We start from the raw sequence: 6,000 nt of genomic DNA, 5'->3' as shown, positions 1-6,000 counted from the left end.
CATACTCGTCTGAAACACAGAGTCAGCTGCTTTGTTTCAGCTTAATACATTTAAGTGTGTTTTCCGTACACAAGCAGCCCCGTAATTTCATACACCTACAGCACTGCAGAGGTATTAGGTTTTTAGGAATGCGCGTAGTGGGGCCAAGGAATTTTTTGGCAATGTGATTTTATTTTCTGGGTAGACTTTGATGTGGATCAACGTATTCTCTGTTCTTTCTTGTGCTGCGGAAAATTAGAAGCATGCATGTCAGCACAAAGGTCAGGGGCAAAACGAACTGTTACAATGAAGTTAGACTTTAATGGGAATGTTTTACTCAAAGCAGTAACAGTTAATGCATAATTAAGTGAGCAAAGTTGAGCAGACCTCTATAATCAACTCTCTTATAAGCTCACCGTACCTGACAGTTCAGTAAATAACAATCCGGACTAAAGCAGTGTGTGAAATGCAACATCAAAAGAAATTACGTTGATCTTAAGCTAAGGAAATTAAATAGTGCAGCTCATGCGAACCTTAAGGTATTATTTATAATGGAAGTGAAGGGCAATTACATTCAATTATATATTATATGCTTAAACAAATACATAGTGTGGCTACTGCCAGACACATTCTATTGTTTTCTCACTCTGTGATGAACACTATCTGGGTAGGATGTCACAAAAAGTGGCAACTGGTCCTGAGATCTTCATTGTATGAAGGCCCAATCTGTGCCATATTTGCATGATTCCACGACTATGTGTCCGCCTGTGACCCCTCCTGTCTAACGTTGTGATAATTAAAGTAAACACTGGCAGTGAGTGCCTGCTTGCCTTCATCTCTTCATCAACCCTGTTGCTGCACCACCTCTATGACCTCATCCCTCGCGCTCACTTTTAACCCCCCCTTTCATCCTCTGCTCCTAACGGCTTCCCTGAGTGGGACATTGCAGTTGGGGAAGCACCTGCTTTCACCAGGACGCTTATTAACAAAAACACAGTGTCTCTCTCTCTCTCTCTCTCTCTCTTTTACTCTTTCTCTCTCTCTCCCTCTCTCTCTCCTCTCTTTCTACTTGAGACAGGTTTCCATTACACTGAAAGGGGGAACCAATGTTTCCTGTCCTCTGAGCCTCCGCTGTCTCACCTCTGCCAATTCCACTATTTTTGGAAAATGGAGGGCCAAAAGAAAACCTTTGCCGGGACGTTTGCACGACAGACCCGGACTCTGAGGTTGACTTTGGAGCACTGCAGCCCTCTGGAACTGATCTTCACACATTGTTTTGATGGACCTGCCATGTGGAATGAAAGAAAAGCAAGAAAAGAAGTGAGAATGCAAAGACAAAAAAGAGGGAAAGAGACAAAATGGCACAATACACAACCAGTAAAATGTTGTAATACATGTACATCATTAGAGCCATGCCACAACCTTGTAACTTTTTTCTTTTTTTCTTCTTTTTTAACACCAAAATGCCCTTTCCATTATGTGAACATTTCTTGATGGACAAACCAATAGAAATAGTCAAAAATAGATTTTTTTCCACAATAACTTTTCCATTTCAGGGATTAGGTATGTGCATTCTAGCTAATTTTGTCTTTTTTTTTTAGTTGACAGCACTGCTGGTACCCAAAAATTCAACGTCATGCAGAGAAACATTTTATTATTCAAAATACCCAAAGGAAATGACAGAGTAACATAACAGAGGCTGCTTCAGATGAGCTAATAAGCTAAAAGTACAGCTAAGGGATACAACACTGGATGCTGATGGAAACTCATTGTCTTCTACAAGTCTTTTTTCCCTCTTCAGTGGATGACATGCCAACATGTTAGTTTTAACTGATTCTGGACTGAACATCAGCCTAGCTTTTTTATTGATATAAGCAGTATTATCTCTGTCTACTCAGTCACATCCTTAAAGGTGCAGTGTGTAAGATTCAGGGGGATCTATTGGCAAAAATGGACAAAACCATGTCTTCATTAGTGTATAATCACCTGTAACTATGAATCATTGTGTTTTCTTTGGCTTAATGAGCCCTTCATATCTACATAGGAAGCAGGTCCTCTTCCAACAGAGGCCAATATGTTGCACCACCATGTTTCTCCAGAAGCCCAGAATGGACAAATCAAACACTGGCTCTACAGAGTGCCTTTCGTGTTTTTACAATGAAGCGGCAGCTTGAATTTGGTGACACTAAAGCATCAGCTGGAAAATGTAGAAAGAAGAATAATCAGTGGTTTGAGTCTGAGAACACATAATTTTGACAAATGGAGGATCATACTTATTATTTAGCACAAGAATAACCAAGGGAGGGTGAATCCCCATTGTCAAAAGAAGCAAAAACATAATAGCCACCATAGGTTCTACTACATGTTTGGAAAGGGAGGGGTTTCAATTTACTGCTAGATGCCACTAAATCTTACACATGGCACCTTTAACAACATGTCCTTGGCTGATCAAATCTCCACAGACACAGTCTTTTCAATCAATCTACCAATCTCACAGTTCTATAATAGTCCAACAAGTGGCCTACTGACGGGACATACTTTGAAAGGTTCAACCTCATGAAAGAATGACATACTGACCCAAATTTATTCAATAAAAGTTGCTATATGTATTCAAAAAATGGAGCTAATTAATCCTCCCTTCTCTTCTAGAGTTCATACATAGTCTGTGCTGCTGATATGGAGATATATGCAGGAGGATCTGTGCTAGGTGAAACGCTATAGTCTCCAGGAGAGAAGAGGCTGGGTGGTTCCTGATCTAATTTGCAAACCCTTTTCCACTCCACCCTCACATTCTGTTCCCAGATCATTAAACTGTGATGGCTCTTCCCAGGAGTCCAGCGCTCCCTCCTTCGTCACATCTCAGCCCTCGCGCTCACCTCGCTTTGAAATCAGACACTGCAGTGATGAAGTTATTTATTATTCTCTCCCCTCCCCACTCATTCTCCTCCGGAGGAAATAGATAGGGAGAGGGAGAGGGAAGAAAAGAAGGGTTTTGTTGGAGAGAGTTATTAAAGTTATTGAAACTCTCTTTCGTATAATATTATTTCTCCTCTGTGATATGTATTCCAGCTCTGTGCTACTGAACACACAGTGATCCAATGTTTATTTGGGGGTTATGCAAATTGAAAGCATTGAAAAAGGACAGAGCGCCAGTTATTCTCACAAAAAAAGGCAGTGTTGTCAAGTTTGTAACGCGAGAGTGAAGTACTTAGACCACCCCAAGATCATTTCAAGAATTCTGGCACTAGTTGAATCAGTGGTGTTAGCATTGCCATAGGAAGCTACCTTAAAGGAATGATTCTGCAAACAATCTAATTCATATAACTTTTCATATCAACTGAAACATGTTTGGTGTACAAATTTTGCTTCTTTATTTTAGTGTAATGATGGAGTTTCTCTCAAACTGCATCTAAGTCTTCATTAAGACCAGTGGTTTAGGACACAGTATGACTTACTGTGAACTATCAAAATGAACAAAACTTCACTGTGTAGCCATGTTAGACAACGGGTGTTGTGCAGAATTCTGACTCTGCAGCAGAATCATACTCCCCTTCACATTTATGCGCGTTACATGGACATTTTGCAATTTGAGTTGTTCTGTTTATAAATATAGATCTTCAGTTTGAAAATTCAAGATTAACACATATAAAAAGACAACAGAAATTGTAAACATAATCTAAGGCATATACCTGCATAACATGTGTGCAAACAAAGGGGAGTCAGAATTCAGCACAACACCTGTTATCTAAAATTACTACCTGCTATGTTAAGCTAAATGGTGAAATTTTGTTCATTTTTATGCTTCACAATAAGTCATACTGTGTCCTAAACCACATCAGCAAGTCTATCTTAATGAAGACCCAAATGTGGTTTGAGAGTTGTTTTGGGGGTGTAGTTACGGAAACGGGTGTCTATTGACTTTTATTGTTTGTTAGCAACGTTAGCCTCATAGTGCCAAACATGTCTTGGCTGAGCAACTACATCTGGGGTGAGTGGAAAATGGTGTAAATCTGATGTTTCACCACACCATTCCTTTAAAACTAGGGGTGCACAATCAGAATTGATAATGGCAGATGTTTTGCTCCAAACAAGCAATTGGCAGTTGGCCAATGTATTGTTTGTATTTTTGTGGATCTGAGCTGTAGTTGTATGCTTTAAATAAAATGAGGCAGTTAAATGCACTCAGCTGTATTTGAATATGCTATCACATGCTATAATGTTGTAACATTAATTATGCATACCTCATTGTGCTCAAGAGCCAGTTGAATCTTATATTCAGTCTAGCACTTTATTTGTTTTCATGTTATTTGTGTAGGTAACTGTATTAAAATACCTGCTTGTTAAAAAGCAAATCATTTTTTTAAAAGTAGAAACAGCAGAAATTTGGGTGTAAAGAAATCAGAATCAGAATCAGCTATTCAAATTCATGATCAGTGTGGCTCTACATAAAACTATTACTACAAGTTTCAGATCTATTCAGGGTTTTCAGTTTGAGTTTAGAGAAATCTTTAGTGTATGGTCTCAATGAAAGAGACACCACAAATAGTTAGGGTTCATCCAGGCCCAGGAGCCTAACTGATGAGGAGTGCTTTTTCCGGTACAGTGGAGATAAGTCATTGTGTCTACAATTTCAGTGTCAGATGAATTCCTCCTTTGTCAATTTCATTACATGGTATTCTTGGTGTGCTTTGGTCTTTCATGCATCAAATGAGGCACTAGGGCACAATGGTCCCAGCTGGGTGACTTTGACTATCACTTTCCATCAGTGTCAGCACAGCAGCTGCTGGTGGAGATTTCCGGAATGGCATACTGGGATCTGCTGACAGCTCAGAGCTGCTATTCTCGTTGTCAGGCAGGAGCGGATGCGGATGCTAAGTGAGACTGGGAATCTGACACAATATGAAAAGGACAGGTCTCTCATAAGTAGCGTGCCTGAAAATCTGCCAGAGATAGAAGTCCTGCCCATGCTCCACCTAAAAATCTGTTCTTTCATATTTGGTGTTGTGAAGTTGGACAAGATTTACAGAACACTAGCAAGAATCCATTCAAGTTAATGAGAAATTTTAACAGATAAGCCAGATTTTATCAAAGCATGTAAATTATTGAGTTTGGCCTGAAACAAAGTTTGTTTAAATTTGAGTTTGCAGTTTAATATTCTACGCTGTCAAGCTGTACAATGGCATTCTATAGCTAATAGATAATGACAATGACACAGGATTTGTCAACAAGCTAACATTAGCTCAGTTACACAAACAGGTGAGTAGAGTGGCCCAAACCCAGACTCTAGTAAAAGTAATGTTACTTCTGTGAAAGTCAAACTTATTTACTTACTGAATAACAGTTACAGAACTGCAGTGGAACTTCTTAATACATCTAGCATCTAGAGAAACTGAAGTTTGCTAGGCACTGTTCTCCTCTTTTTGATGCACATCTTGGTCTAAATTGAAAGGACAAATCTCTCTTATCATTGAGAGATCGCAAATTCGATCCCCGGCAATGCCTCAGCCATCTGTGGCTTGGAGTCCAAGGGAGCAAAATTTGTGTTGCACTCTCTGGGTGGGTGGCCCCATCACTCAGCACAATGATGAGGTGCCTGTGTTTGTTAGCTAACGTAAAAGAATTGGCAGTAAGCGTTCTCCTCCAAGTGTGTTAAGCTTTCCAATGACCTTGCATTAGCAGCAGTTCGAAAAAATGTGGTGGCTGGCTTCATGTGCTAGAAAGGAAGCATATGCAAGCCTTCACCCTCCCAGCTTGGTATCATCATTTGTTTGGGGGAGACCTAACTGGGAAGCAATAAATAAACTGAGGAGAAAAATTGGGTATAAAAAAAGTGACTAATCTCAAAGGTCAGTGGTGTGACCAGTCGCAAAGCAGTGCAGTTGCTGTCACCAGCACAATGAAATTAAACAAAAAAGGAATTAGTTCAAGAGGCTTTAGTGTCATTTCAGCTATATTCAAGTACACAGTGAAACAAAACAACATTCCTCCAGGACCGTGGTGCAACACAGGAAATGCAAAACA

This window comes from Colossoma macropomum, unplaced genomic scaffold (assembly GCF_904425465.1).
Source record: "Colossoma macropomum unplaced genomic scaffold, Colossoma_macropomum, whole genome shotgun sequence".
NCBI lineage: Eukaryota > Metazoa > Chordata > Actinopteri > Characiformes > Serrasalmidae > Colossoma > Colossoma macropomum.
This window is presented reverse-complemented; position numbering follows the sequence as displayed.